Raw genomic sequence first — 12749 nt, forward strand, 5'->3', positions numbered from 1 at the left:
ACTGGCCAAGAGAGTATGATCATTGTTTGCACAGTGGCTTTTCCCGCCAAATATATGAAACTTGAAGCCTGTGGAGAACTATCACCAGTTACTTCTATCCAGTTAAAGGGAATAGAATTCAGAAAAGGAAACCAAAACTTGGTAGGAGGAGGGTTCTAATAATAATAATAATAATAATAATAATAATAATAATAAAAATAATAATAATAATTTTAAAAACATGGCCTCTAAAGACAGGTGATGAACTTAAGTTATCAGAAAACCCTTCCCTTTCTTAATTTCCCAGGAGCTATGGAAGCATTACATTTCTTCTATTAATATAATTGCCTGCTTTTCTCCCCTAGAAAACATTGTTTTTGTCCGTTTTGTTGTAAGAATTCAGAATTATAAAACATTTAATTGTACATTCCAATGTCCATCATTATACCTTTGAACAATGATAGTATATCCCTGCGTGTGACGGTTCTAGTCACAGAAGATGCGTAGTGACCTGTGGATTTGTGGGTGCTGTGCAGTCACTCTGGGGTCGCTTGGGGAGTTGAGTCCAGTGGACCGGAACTGTCTAAAGCAATGGATGCCCATCATGAAACGGTTGACCTCGAGTTGAATTTAGGGTGTTTCAAGGACTGAATTATGGAGGAGTATAAAACTTACCCTGAGAATTTCGAGGAAGCGTTGACAGATGGTTAACAGGTGGGTGGCCGAATCAGGACTAGCATTTCTGAACCACGGCCGCAGAAGGTAGAGCCGGGAGGAGGAGAGGCAGAGGCAGTGTAAGGAAGAATAGTCCGTTTGCTTGTCAAGGCCAAGTTACCAGTGTCTGGCCGTGGGATGGAGAAGATGCTGTGGATTCTGGAGCTCTTGAAAAATGGAAGTGCCCAAGATGTGGCGACAGGGTGTAGCGTCGAGGAAAGGGAAGAAGGGTGATGGTCAGCCTTTTCCCAGGTGAGAAACTGGGGGCAAAGCAGCTTTGCCGGTCATGAAGATGAGGGCTTCCTCAGACCTGCTGATTTGGGACACTTGTGGGTCTGACCAGTGGCGGTGACGTGCTTGTCGTACTTCATATGCGTGTGCTCTGTTGAATTTATAGACTGTGTCCTAGTAAGCATATCAAGCCTAACACTGCAGTTTTTACTAAAACTCTTTTTAGTGGATTTTACTAAAATCTTCGGTTTGCATACAGTGGGCTTGATGTGTGCTGTTGCTGCCTTATCCTCTGTCTCTAGAACCAGCCGACTGCCTCTGCGCTGCTCAGCAGCATCATTTACGATGGTTGAAAAGTAAACTCGTTTCCTAAGCCGTCGTCCTGCTCACAGCGCTCAAGTAATAGGAAACCCTTTTGCAGTTCAGTGCTTGCAAGTCCGGGGAGAGCCTTGTTGGTTTTCTATGTGGGGGTTCGGTGTTCTGTTGCATGGAGGGAACCATGGTTACACTGAGAATGCTGGGTTTCTCGGCACCCACTGAAAAGCGCCCCTTGAGACCACTTCCTGGTCCCTGGGATTACCTGGGTTACTTACTAAGACAGAAATATCTATGGAGAGAATTCACAATAGACACTAACGATTTTACATTCCAAACAGCACGTTCGGAGCCCTGGGTTCATTGTACGATGCCTTCAGCATTGCTTTTGTGTTCTGATGAAGCCCACCCGATCTGGATCTCTATCCCCAGGAAGTATAAGATGAGATCACATGTTTGTATTTGTTGTAGTAACAAATGGACAATGATTTTACCTTTATGTGTAATTATAAATTTTAGTTTATTTGTGCAGGTAAATAGAACACAGATTCCTCGAAGGTGGAGAATCTGTCCTGCTCATTGTGTCAGCTCTGTCTGGACACATCCGTAGTACACAGTCCATCCTGGATGCCTGAAGGGACTGTGGTTCCTGGAACAGTATTTCCGGTTTTTCTGTTAGCATTTGTCCGTGTCTGTGCGGAGGGGCTATGACGGATGGAGGAGACGGCAGGTGCGGGGAAGTTGCCTTAGCTGTAGGTCACACAGTTGAGCTCCACTGGATGGACAGACGCGTCGTGCCCCAGGTTCCTTTCGACTCCCTCTAGGCAAATCTGAGGACACGTAGTAGCTCCTGGGTTCAGGATGGAGCAACAGGGAGCTTTAGCTTGTGCCTAGCCATGGAGAAGCAGATGGCGCTTAATATGCAGACACCGGGGGCTTTCACAGTCCGGGCCTACCCGTGCCAGCGGGCGGGATTTCTTCGTCAAGTTTCAGCTGTGGAGGGAAGTGACACGAAAGTACGGTGTTGTCCTGGCAACTCAGAAACGGGTGCCAAGACAGGAACGGGTCCACGCTGAAGCTCACAGGAGGGAGGCACAATTAGAAACGGGCATCTACATCCTTCTCCTGGAGGAGTGGCTTGAGGCAGGAGGGGGCCAGTCAGAAGAGTGACCTAGACAGCTGCATGCACAGTGGAAGAGCCTGGGCGCTTCGGCCGTGGGGCGGGTGCGGATCCGTCTGAAGCCCGGGACTGGGGCTGCGGCGGCGGCCGGCGGGTGCGCCCGAGCTCTTAGCCTCTCGCCCTTTCCCCTTCCCCGTGCGGCCTTGCCCCGTCATCCTTCCTGGAGCCTGTCCCCTCCTCTTCTCTCTTCCACGCTTCTCTTCCCCTTTCCTCACCTTCTTCCTCCCGGCTGTGGGATGTGGCTTTGTAAGTGGTTGTAGGTGCGGCGGAAGTTCTAGTACTTTCTAGTACAGGAAGGTGAGTTGTGATGTGTAACTGCGCATCATCTAGGAAAGGGGGCTCGGCTCTCTTGGCGGTGAGGAGTCCATACAATGGAAAAGTGTATTTTTTCTGCTCTATGGATTGAGTCTATGAATGTATTTGACTTAGCCTCAAGTTACAAAAAAACTCCACAAAGTGTTTTAAGCACAATTAAGGAAATACAGAAGCTGTACATAAATTATGTGTGCTTTATTGTTCTTGTGAAGAAAGAGAAAAATCATAGCACAGGTTTGTTTGTTTTTGCTTTGGAATTAGCTGGCGGGGAGCAGGTATCTGCAAATGCAGAGCGTTCTTGGAGAGCACACGTTTTCCAGGGACCTGAGATGCCTAACGAATGTGGGTGGCCTTTCTTTCCTTCTCATTGGGTTAGTCTGATTCTTCAAGAGTGTATTAAAAAGAGTAAAAAAATATTATTTTCACAGTGTTGTATGCGCTGTTTTGTTCCTTTGCAGTTTGAAAACTGGTACCGTAGGTGGCTGTTGAGACGGACAGAGGAGACGACACAGGTTCCTGTGACGCAGGCGGGGAACTCGCTTTTGAGTTGTGTCTCAGTAAGGGTGCGGCGCGAAGAAGACCCGAATCCCAGCCACTCGGGCTTTCAGAGAACCCAGGGAGGAAGGGCGGCGACTCAGAAACGGGACATCCGCGGGGCCGCTCGAGCTGGTGCCCGCCTTGTCCCCGGCTGATGGAGCGGACTCTCGCGGGGGTGAGGTCGCTGCCTCCGACTCGGCTCCACCTGCCACCAGTGCTTTCCGTCCCACGTAATGTCTCTTCTTCTGACTCGGTGCCTGGTCACCCGCGTCCTTCTTCCTGATGTCTCCTGTCTGGGGACGTCTGGGAAGCACCTTCTCCCCGTCCCGCTAGCCCGGTTGTCTTCCCCGCAGGGTGGGAGCAGAGCGGGTTCCCACAGGGACGAGCCACTGCTGCTTCCTCCGGTGTCGTCTTGGCCCCGGTCCCTGCTCCTGCCTTCGATGACCTCGTCGGTGCCCAGCCTGGGGCTGTCGGAGGGGAAGCGCTGTGCCCAGCGCCTCGACGGGCTATTCCCGCAGCAGGAGGACGGGCCGGCGCCCTGCGGACCGGGTCTGTGGGTGCGGCGGGGCCTGGGGTGGCAGCTGGAGGGCGGCCAGGACTGCAGCCTCGGCCCCGCGGCTCCCCCTGGCCTCCTGTGTTTCCGCCTCCGTCGGGCGATGAGCGAGTGAGAAATGACGGCTCCTCGCTCCGTCTCCGGGTGTCGTCGCGTACTCACTTGTCACCTCCCTCGGTGACGGCACCGATTTCCCTTTGGCTGAACGTTTCTTGACTCCTTTGTGGGGTGTGTCTCTAGGCGGGACATGAGGGGCTGTCAGTGACTCGGGCGGGGACTTCAGCTGACTTGGTCACGGTGACATCCGTAGGTGCGTGAGGCTTGTTCCGTTCTAGAAAGCGTGAGGATGTCCTCTCGGAGCGTTGCTGTCCTGAAGGTGTTGCTTCTCCATGAAGTCCCTGAGCAGGGACTCGACTACGTAGGTGTCACTGGCAAGAAGCAGAGTTAATGATTTTGAAAAGTGAGACATGTTGTTTAAATGTGTGTCCCGCTCCCGGTTACTGTTGTGTGTGTGTGTTGTTGTTGTTGTTCTGGTCTGTTTGATTTTTGGCCAGGTGGCTCTTGATGACCTACGAAGAGTTCTCTCTCCTCTAGTGCACCTTTGCGTCTGCCCCACCAGCTCCTTCCCAGATCTGTCTGGAGCGTCTGCTATGTGCTGGGCACGAGACAGTGATGCGGTTTCTATGCCATTCAGAGAGACGGCGCCCGTGATTGCTCCACTTACTAATCAGCCGGCAAGACGGGAGCAGCTCAGCAGAATGGTTGCCGTGATGAGGCAGCACTTTTCATCAGCCTACGAGCACCTGATATGTTTTTCAGGCTTCCCGCTGTGTCCGATTTCTTCTGTAGTAGGTTTTCCTGGCAGGTACTAATAGAAAAAAAATAAACATTATTTCATATGGCAATAAATTCATAGCGTAGGATAGTTTGTCACATGAGCTTGCTTTAGCTATAATAGGTAAAGATTTTTCTTTAACTGTATGATCAACAGTCATAGTTTGAAAAAAAAAAAAAAAAGTGAAGTAAGATGATAAATAGTACAGAGGATTTTAGCACACAAACCAGAGGGCTGTCCTCCAGTTGTGAAAAGGAAACGAAGAGTCGGAAGTCCTCGGTTGTGGTCTTGGCTCTGATGCTTGTAACTCAAGTATTGATTTTCTTTCTCAGTAAAAGACGGACCCTTCCTAGAAGACAGGGTTGTTTTGAAAATAAGATGTTATTAGAGCAGTGAAAACGTTCCGGAACATTCATCACCGTCAGCACGGAACTAGTTTGAGTGGATTGTTCAGGCATTAAGAATGAAGTTAGATGCAAATCGCCTGACGTCTGTTTGAGCGTTCATGACAGCACGGTCTAGTTCGTATGCGTGCCCCGCTCCTCTGCGAGATGAGAAGCTTCATGATTTCGTCGTGTCCCCAGTGTACAGCGCTGGGCAGGTGTTCAGGAAGGTTCCCTGGGTGAGTAAAACTGGCAGACACGAGGAAGGAGCAGATTCCTGGTGTCACCGGTCGTTACAAACCAGCACACCAGGTTTCGGTTACATTTTGGAGGGGGGTCACTGTTTCCCTCTGCTTTAGTCTGTGATGGGGGAAGGCTTTTTGTTCCTTTCCTTTTGCCTTTTTTGCTCTAACCACTAACAGCAAAGATGTGCTCTTGGTTGATCTTAAGTAACTGGGCGAAATGAAGTTTTCGTTGTCTGAAAGATGCACTGTCCTGAGTGGATTTTAAGTGTTTTCGTGCCTAGCGAAGAGAGAAAAGCTGGTCTGCCTCGCGTTGCCTCGTCGGGGGTTTTCCAGAGCAGGGACCTGCTATGGCTAACAGTCGTACTGTCCACCTCAAAATTGATCTAGAGCGTTTGGAAGACCGATTTTTGGTCATTGACTTCTTTTAACTACCGAGAGCGTGGAAATCAGGTGTGCTTGGTGTGCGGCAGGACCTTCTTTTCTCCGCGGCTCAGTACTGGATTCCCGCAGGACGCCCTCGCAGAGACTTTCCCGGCGAGTGCGGGCTCTGACATCGCTTGCTGGGAAAGGGGACTTTGCTTGCACAGTTTGTTTTCTCAGCACAGGTTGTAACTTCTCCTGGAATGTGTCCTTTTCGCTAGTAACAAGACCTCGTATTTGCAAGGTACTTCACTCCTGAAAGCGCTTTTATGGATGGGCGGCTCCTTTGAGCCTGAGCCCCAGGAGAGGAAGCACAGGTGTTCTTAGCGTCCTGTGGCGAGGGCTCTGTGGCAGACTTTGGCCTAACTCACATGCAAAATATTTGTGCAATGGAATTAGACTTGACCCAATTATGATGACATTTCCACACTTTTTACTTTTTTTGATAAATCTGTGAACAAAGAAAAGGCCTGCTCTGTGTTAAACTGTATCATTGGGTTCTGGAACTTGGGTAGACTAGGTTCAAATGAGATGATTGTAATCTTCTTTGCTCACAGATAGGAAACTATCTTCATTTATCACAAAGTGATTGAAGAATAACTGAGAAACTAGAGATCTCGTTGATGTTTGGTGAGGATAGAAATCACTCCCTCCTGATGAAGAAAATGTGTAACAGAGAAGGCTGCAGAGAAAGAACTTCGTAGCTTGGGTAAATATGCGTGTTCATTATAAGTATTTCCTATATTCATTTATAGCTTAGACTCTGTCCTGTGGGGTTGGGGGGGGAGTGATTCCAACATATGGTTATAATCGAAGCCTCTTTCTTCAGTGATGGTAGTTCATTGAGTTCTGTTTCAGATGGGGCTAACAAGCGGAGAAGAGAATTTTGGGGAAGGATCAGGTACCCTGGAGAAAAAGCCTTATTGAGATATCATAGTACATTTGAACCTACTTAAAAAAGGAAAATGGTTATTATTATTATTTTTTTAAACAGGGGAACAGTGAAGAAAAGCGAAGCTAAACTTTTCTTTCTTTATAGCTGACATTTATTTGGGGAGAACTTCTTGGGGTCTTAATGATATTTTGTGCACTGAGTCTCCAAAAATAGTGAAATTGTACACCCAGTTATCTGATACAGCCTTATTAAAGTCTCTTACAAAATAAAGTTGGATTTATTTTTCCGGCTTTGTAAACACTGATAGTTCAAGTCTTTATTTTTGATAGGCCATTGGGATACTTCATAGTAGATATCAAACCCTTATCAGATAGGGAAGAGCTGTGAAAGGTTCAAGTGTCAACATCAGTAATTGCCCGGAAACTTCTATGACCAGTTGGTAAGGCACAGTGTTCGCTTAGGTGTTGTCTTTGTGAGAAGCTCCAAAGAAAACAAAAGTAGAATTGAGTAGGAGTGATTCTGTTTAGCTGCCAATCAGTACTTTATTTGCTTTTATACAAAAGGAATGAAGGGATATTATTCATCTTGTGTAATTTTTTTAATTAATAAAATGATGCACATCTCCTGTTGCATATCGGATTTATAAAGGTGTTCATATCCGTCCTGACTTTGTTTGCCAGTTGTATAAATCAATCACATTTACGCTATCTTCAACAGAGTATGGGATTAATGCAATGCTCCAGTCCAGAGTTCATGAAAGCCCATGTTGTATCTTTTTTTTAAAGATTTTATTTATTTAGTTGAGAAAAAGAGAGAAGCAAGTAAGCACAAGCAGTGGGAAAGGCAGGGGGAGAAGCAGAAGCAGGCTCTGTGCTGATCAGGGAGCCCCATGTGGGGCTCGATCCCAGGACCCTGGGGTCATGACCTGAACTGAAGGCAGAGGCTTAACGGACTGAGACCCCTCGTGCCCCCTATATTGTATCATTTCTTAAGAAAACACAAACTTTTTCAAAAGCAAAAACAAAAAGAAAAGGAAACATTTTAAACTATGTAAGTTCTGCCCTCTTATTTATTTATTTATTTAAGATATTTATGGGGCGCCTGGGTGGCTCGGTTGGTTAGGCATCTGCCTTTGGCTCAGGTCATGATCCCAAGGTCGTTGGATCCAGCCCTGCATCGGGCTCTGCCCACTGCTCCCTCTGCCTCTGCCCTTCCTCTCCACTCGTACACTCTCTCGCTATCTCTGTCTCTTTCTCTCAGATAAATAAATAGAATCTTAAAACAAATAAAAAACTAAAAAGCTAAGAAAATATTTATTTATTTATTTGAGAGGGAAGGGGCAAAGGGGCAGGGGAGAGGGAGAGAGACTCTTAAGCAGAGTCTGCTGACCACAGACCCCGGCGGGGTTTGACCTCAGGACCCTGAGAGTGCAGTCCAAGCTGAAATCAAGACTCGGTAGCCTAACGGATGGAGCCACCAGGTGCCCCTCTCCAATCTTAATTTTTAAAAGGCTGCTAAAGACTTGTGTGACCTACCATGTCCTTTTCTTCAGATGTCTTTAGAAAAAAGTAGCTGAATAACAGTTTTGTAGAAATTTTTGGTTTTTTTTCAATGTATCTTTTAATTATTTGGCCTATTTTATAGCTATATTTATATAGCTCAATTTGGAGAAAGTAAAATTAAAATTTAATAAATTATATATTATACATTAGTAAATAGCATATGTTCCAGAGTGATCATTTGCTTGAACTTGACAGAAAACCAATTAAAATTCAGTTAAAAAAATACATGTTGGTTATTATAATTTAAGTTTTAGATGATGCTTCAGGCAAGGCTGAATCCAGGCCTGAGGGCAAAATGACCATCAGTCTTTCAGTCCTTTTCATATGAGTTTAATCAAGTCATATGAAAGGGATGGTTTCTTTATAAATAGTTTTAGAAAAAGGTGCTGATTTGATTTTCTTTACTTTAACGTAGTGCACATTTCCAGATTCCTGAGAAATAACGAAGGGCTAGGGTCCTCGTACTCTTACTGGCCAGTGTTGGAACTAACACCAGAGGCCCCTCAGTCAAACATAACGCGTGAAGAGGAAGGAAAGAAGTACAGGTCTGCAAGGAAAATCCAGGGCAGTTATGGGAATGTGGTCTTTGGTTTTGTTTTATTTTGTTTTGTTTTTTGCTTGCTTTTTTTTTTTTTTCCCCCCCATGGGGGTGTGGTGGCAGGAAAGGCCAGTGTATGTATATACTAAATTACATGAAGAGTGAAATGTATGCTGTTAGGTGAAAATACCATTGAGCAAAAGAACAGCCGGTTAAAATGGCGCACTAGTATTTCATAGCGGATTAGCACAGGATGGTGGCAAAGTCTTGATACTGAGAGTGTTTGATCACCGAAAAAACGCCTTGGAACATAACCATACTCGTGATGATAGCATCCCAAAAGGCTGTTTCTTCATCCATAAGATGGTAACTGTCTGGTTAATAGTAGCTGTGTGTATATATTTTTCATGTGCTGAATTACATTGATACACAAGGTTTTCTAGGTTTTATTAAGCATTGTTTGTATGATTTAATATTATCCAATTATGATGCTATTGCAACTATTTTAGAATAGAAACAAAGAAGAATAAAACTCTCCTCCGCACCCTAACTTTACTGTGGGACATTGGAACACGGAATTGCAACTCCCAGAGATTGCCTTAAACACATTACATACTTCGTAGACATAACATGAGGAGAACTAAACTCCACAGGACTGGAAAAATTCAAGTAAAGAATTTATATGTAACCAAAGTTTATGAATGTTTTCTGCCCAATTTTTTATTAAGGAATCAACCATAGTTTCTTGATTTCCTTCATTTGAGCAGTCTCTGTTGTGTGGCTGTTTACAAAAATGCTTCCTAAGAGCCTTCATTGAGTAGGTGGTCCTTTCCTCAAACACTAAATATATTTATATGGTTTTACAACTTTTTAAATAATAAAGTTTATTTTGTTTAAATTAAGGGTGGCTTTTAGCATAGGTATTTTGTAAATTTTTGTTTGTTTGTTTGTTTCCTGAATAGTAACTCGTGGTTTTGTTTTCTGATAAAGGAAGGAAGGAAAGAAGGAAGGAGCTCAAAGTACTGAGAATATTTGAACAAAATTCCGTTTTTAAAGAACGTGGTGTTGAAATCCGTATTTTCAGTGTTTTAAAAATAATCCTAGCGTAGTAGAACTAAGTAAGATGATTAGTCAAAAATTAAAACTAATTAAATGTATAAAATATATTAGTTATAACCATTAAATGAAATTCTTTGACACCTTTGATAATGATTTAGCTGCTTGAATGCCTTTATATCAGCTCATAGCTAAGATCTTAAAGTAAGGACTAACAGCTTATGTTGTCTCGTAGACATTAAGGGAAACTGAAAACCGACCTTTCCTCACCTAATGACGGGGCTGAGTGGTGAGTGTGGTTACCTGGAGGAAGAGCAGTGAAGGCAGAGAGAGTAAAAGGGCCAAAGGTCCCGAGGCATATATTTTTATCAAAATCTCCAAAAAGCTCATTAAAATATAAAAAAAGTATGCCAAAAGGAAAATAAAGATTATAAAATATTTAATAAATCTAACACATAAAAGCTGTGCCTTAATTGCAGTTAAAGAAATACACACTTTAGAAAAAGACACGTTTTTGAACAATCAAATTGTCAAAAGATTAAGAAAAAAAAATCATTGCTGGTAAGGGTGGTTGCATTATCACCTGCTGTTGATGGAAGCCTTTGTTGCTAGAACTTTCTAGAAAACACGTTGGTGATGTGTATGAAAATGCCTGAAAGATCAAATACTTGGAACTAGTAATTTCACTTCCAGGAGAGCACGATAAAGCAGTCGTTTGAGATGAACACAGACATTTGTGGGCTGAGACGCGCTCTGCGTCTCTGTACTGTGGAAGGGGGCGATGGCGGGAACAGTGAAGCGATGTGAATTACGAAGTCGTGTTTTTATGTGCCGGGCACAGGATGACTGCTCTGGATGGAATATCTCATTATTTCTCTCTAAATTCTTATGATGTATAGTGTTCATTTCTTGATTTCCCTGCCACTGTGTTTATGATGCGCTGGTCTTCTGGCCGAAGCCCCTTTACCATGTGCAGTAGCCGAGTGACTGAGGAGAACTGACTGTACCTGCATGTCCAGGAAGTCGCCCTCCTTGGCGGAGGCAGATCAGTGCCTCTGTGTTCCCAGTGTCGCCTTCCCGGCTCAAAGGGAGTGAATCTCAGACTTTTGATGATGGATTGCGGGAGAATAGCTTGCTCTCCTGTTGCTCTCTTGGTCTTTCTTCCTCATTCCTCCAAACATCGCTAGGATTTCCATCCCTTTTCCTAGTCAAATTTATTTTATTCTTCAAATTCCTACTGCATTAAAAAAAGTTTTTCTACCCTAGTATGATTTTCACTCTGTCCTATGTCATTCATTAACCCATCATGAATGTTTTTAAAGATTTTATTTATTTATTTGAGAGAGAGAGAGAGCGTGCACAGAGGGAGGACCAGGCACAGGGAGAGGGAGAAGCAGACTCTCCACTGACCAGGGAGCCCCATGTGGGGCTCGATCCCAGGACCTGAGCCGAAAGCAGACGCCTGACGACTGAGCACCCAGGCATCCCCCGTCATGAATTTTTAACCTATGGCCTGTTGTCAGTGTTTCGGATCCATCTCATGGCCTTGGCCTTAAATGTTTCTATTATTTGAGAAACCGAAGTTGGCAAAGACTTAATGGTAAAAAAGAACAAAGGTTCTACCTTAACCCAGTCGGGCTGAAAAACATAGTGACCAAAAGTTTCACAGGAAGTGACTTGTGTTTTCCACCGATTTTACCAGAAAGGGTGAATGACTTGATAATTGTTCTCCTACTTCTTCTAATTAGGAAAATTTCCTGCTGGTGACAGCTTCAAAGCACCTCTAAAAGTTTCGTGTCAAATGCAGAGGAAAGAACTAGGTTGAATTTGTTTTTAAATTGGCGAATTTAAAATTGTTATTAATTCTGAAATAGTTTGTCATGTGTCATCCTCTGTCACTTTTTTCTTTCCATAATGAGAGCCGAGGAAAGGGAACTTAAAATGCACATGGAATGACAACAGATGATACGAATTCTTGGTCCAGACTGACATCTCTGAGAATAGGAAAGCCGGGCCAGAGCTGTCCTGGTCTTGCTCTGTGCTTGCATGAATCAAATCCCAAGCACCATTCCAGCTTCACATCTTACAAATACGAATGCCCGGAGTCTATATTTCTGTTTTACCACCTAACAAATATACATAGTTTTCTAAGGAGCAGTTTCCTCTCTCAACTTCTCTCTTCCATGGTCTCCTGAGAGCCACATTTGCCTTATGATCCTCCTGAAATACATATCTTACTGCACCCCTTCCCTGTTTTATCATACTCCCATCATCTTTAGGGTAAAAATCCAGATTTTAAAGTGTGGTGTTCAAGAGTCTTTCTGATAATGGCCTTATCTTAGTGTTCAAATCTCTTATAAAACAATTCTGGAAGCATTCTCGTTTCAAATCGTGTCTACCGAACCGCTTGCTTGTCCTCAAGGGTGGCACGTTGTTTCTCAGTCATGTGCCTTCGCTGTTGCTCTTCCCTCTGCCGACAGTGGCCTTTCCCAGTTTCTTCATTAGATGACTTCTAAACTGAAGGTTCACAGATTCCATCCTTTTTAGTAGGACTTTCCTAAACATTCTCGATGTTTCTTTAGCACTCAACCTTGCCGTTGACATAGTCCTTATCCACTGACAAATGTGCAGGAGGACTTGGACTTGTTTTCTTCTCCCTGACGACCGGTGCCGTTGGGTGTTCGGTATGTGCCCAATGGATATTTGTCCGATGAACTGAATTAATTTTCCAGCTTCACATTGCTTAGAGCGTGGGGTGTAATGACTGTAGGTGTGCCGCCGCCTCAGTGAGAAGACGAACGCGAACAGGAAATGACTGCCCCAAGCCACCATGACAGTTTACACCCTTTTCGGCATTAGAGTGAAAATCTTTGACAAGACATGATTAGGAAGAGATTCTAAGGCATTTGGACTAGGATGCTAATGCATGCTAAGTCGTTTGGACTTTGTCCAGAAGGTGATGTGAGCAGGTTGCTTGTTAGACCGCTCCTC

At 44.5% G+C, this 12749-nt stretch overlaps 1 protein-coding gene across 11 annotated transcripts in view; it reads left to right on the forward strand.

Moving 5' to 3' along the window:
• The window catches only part of GULP1 (GULP PTB domain containing engulfment adaptor 1), a 240868-nt gene that overhangs the window by 66163 nt on the left and 161956 nt on the right, over nucleotides 1-12749 (forward strand). For 5 of the 11 annotated variants that reach the window (XM_059393010.1, XM_059393021.1, XM_059393023.1 and 2 more), the window contains exon 2: nucleotides 6265-6416. The exons of 3 other annotated variants lie outside the window; for them this stretch is intronic. The gene's annotated coding sequence lies outside the window, so the exon portion shown is untranslated. Of the gene's footprint in view, nucleotides 1-3192; nucleotides 3502-4554; nucleotides 5282-6264; nucleotides 6417-12749 lie in introns of those variants that run through there. 3 more of the 11 variants (XM_059393015.1, XM_059393014.1, XM_059393016.1) reach the window with 3 other exon arrangements.

This window comes from Mustela nigripes, chromosome 3 (genome assembly GCF_022355385.1).
Source record: "Mustela nigripes isolate SB6536 chromosome 3, MUSNIG.SB6536, whole genome shotgun sequence".
Taxonomy (NCBI): domain Eukaryota; kingdom Metazoa; phylum Chordata; class Mammalia; order Carnivora; family Mustelidae; genus Mustela; species Mustela nigripes.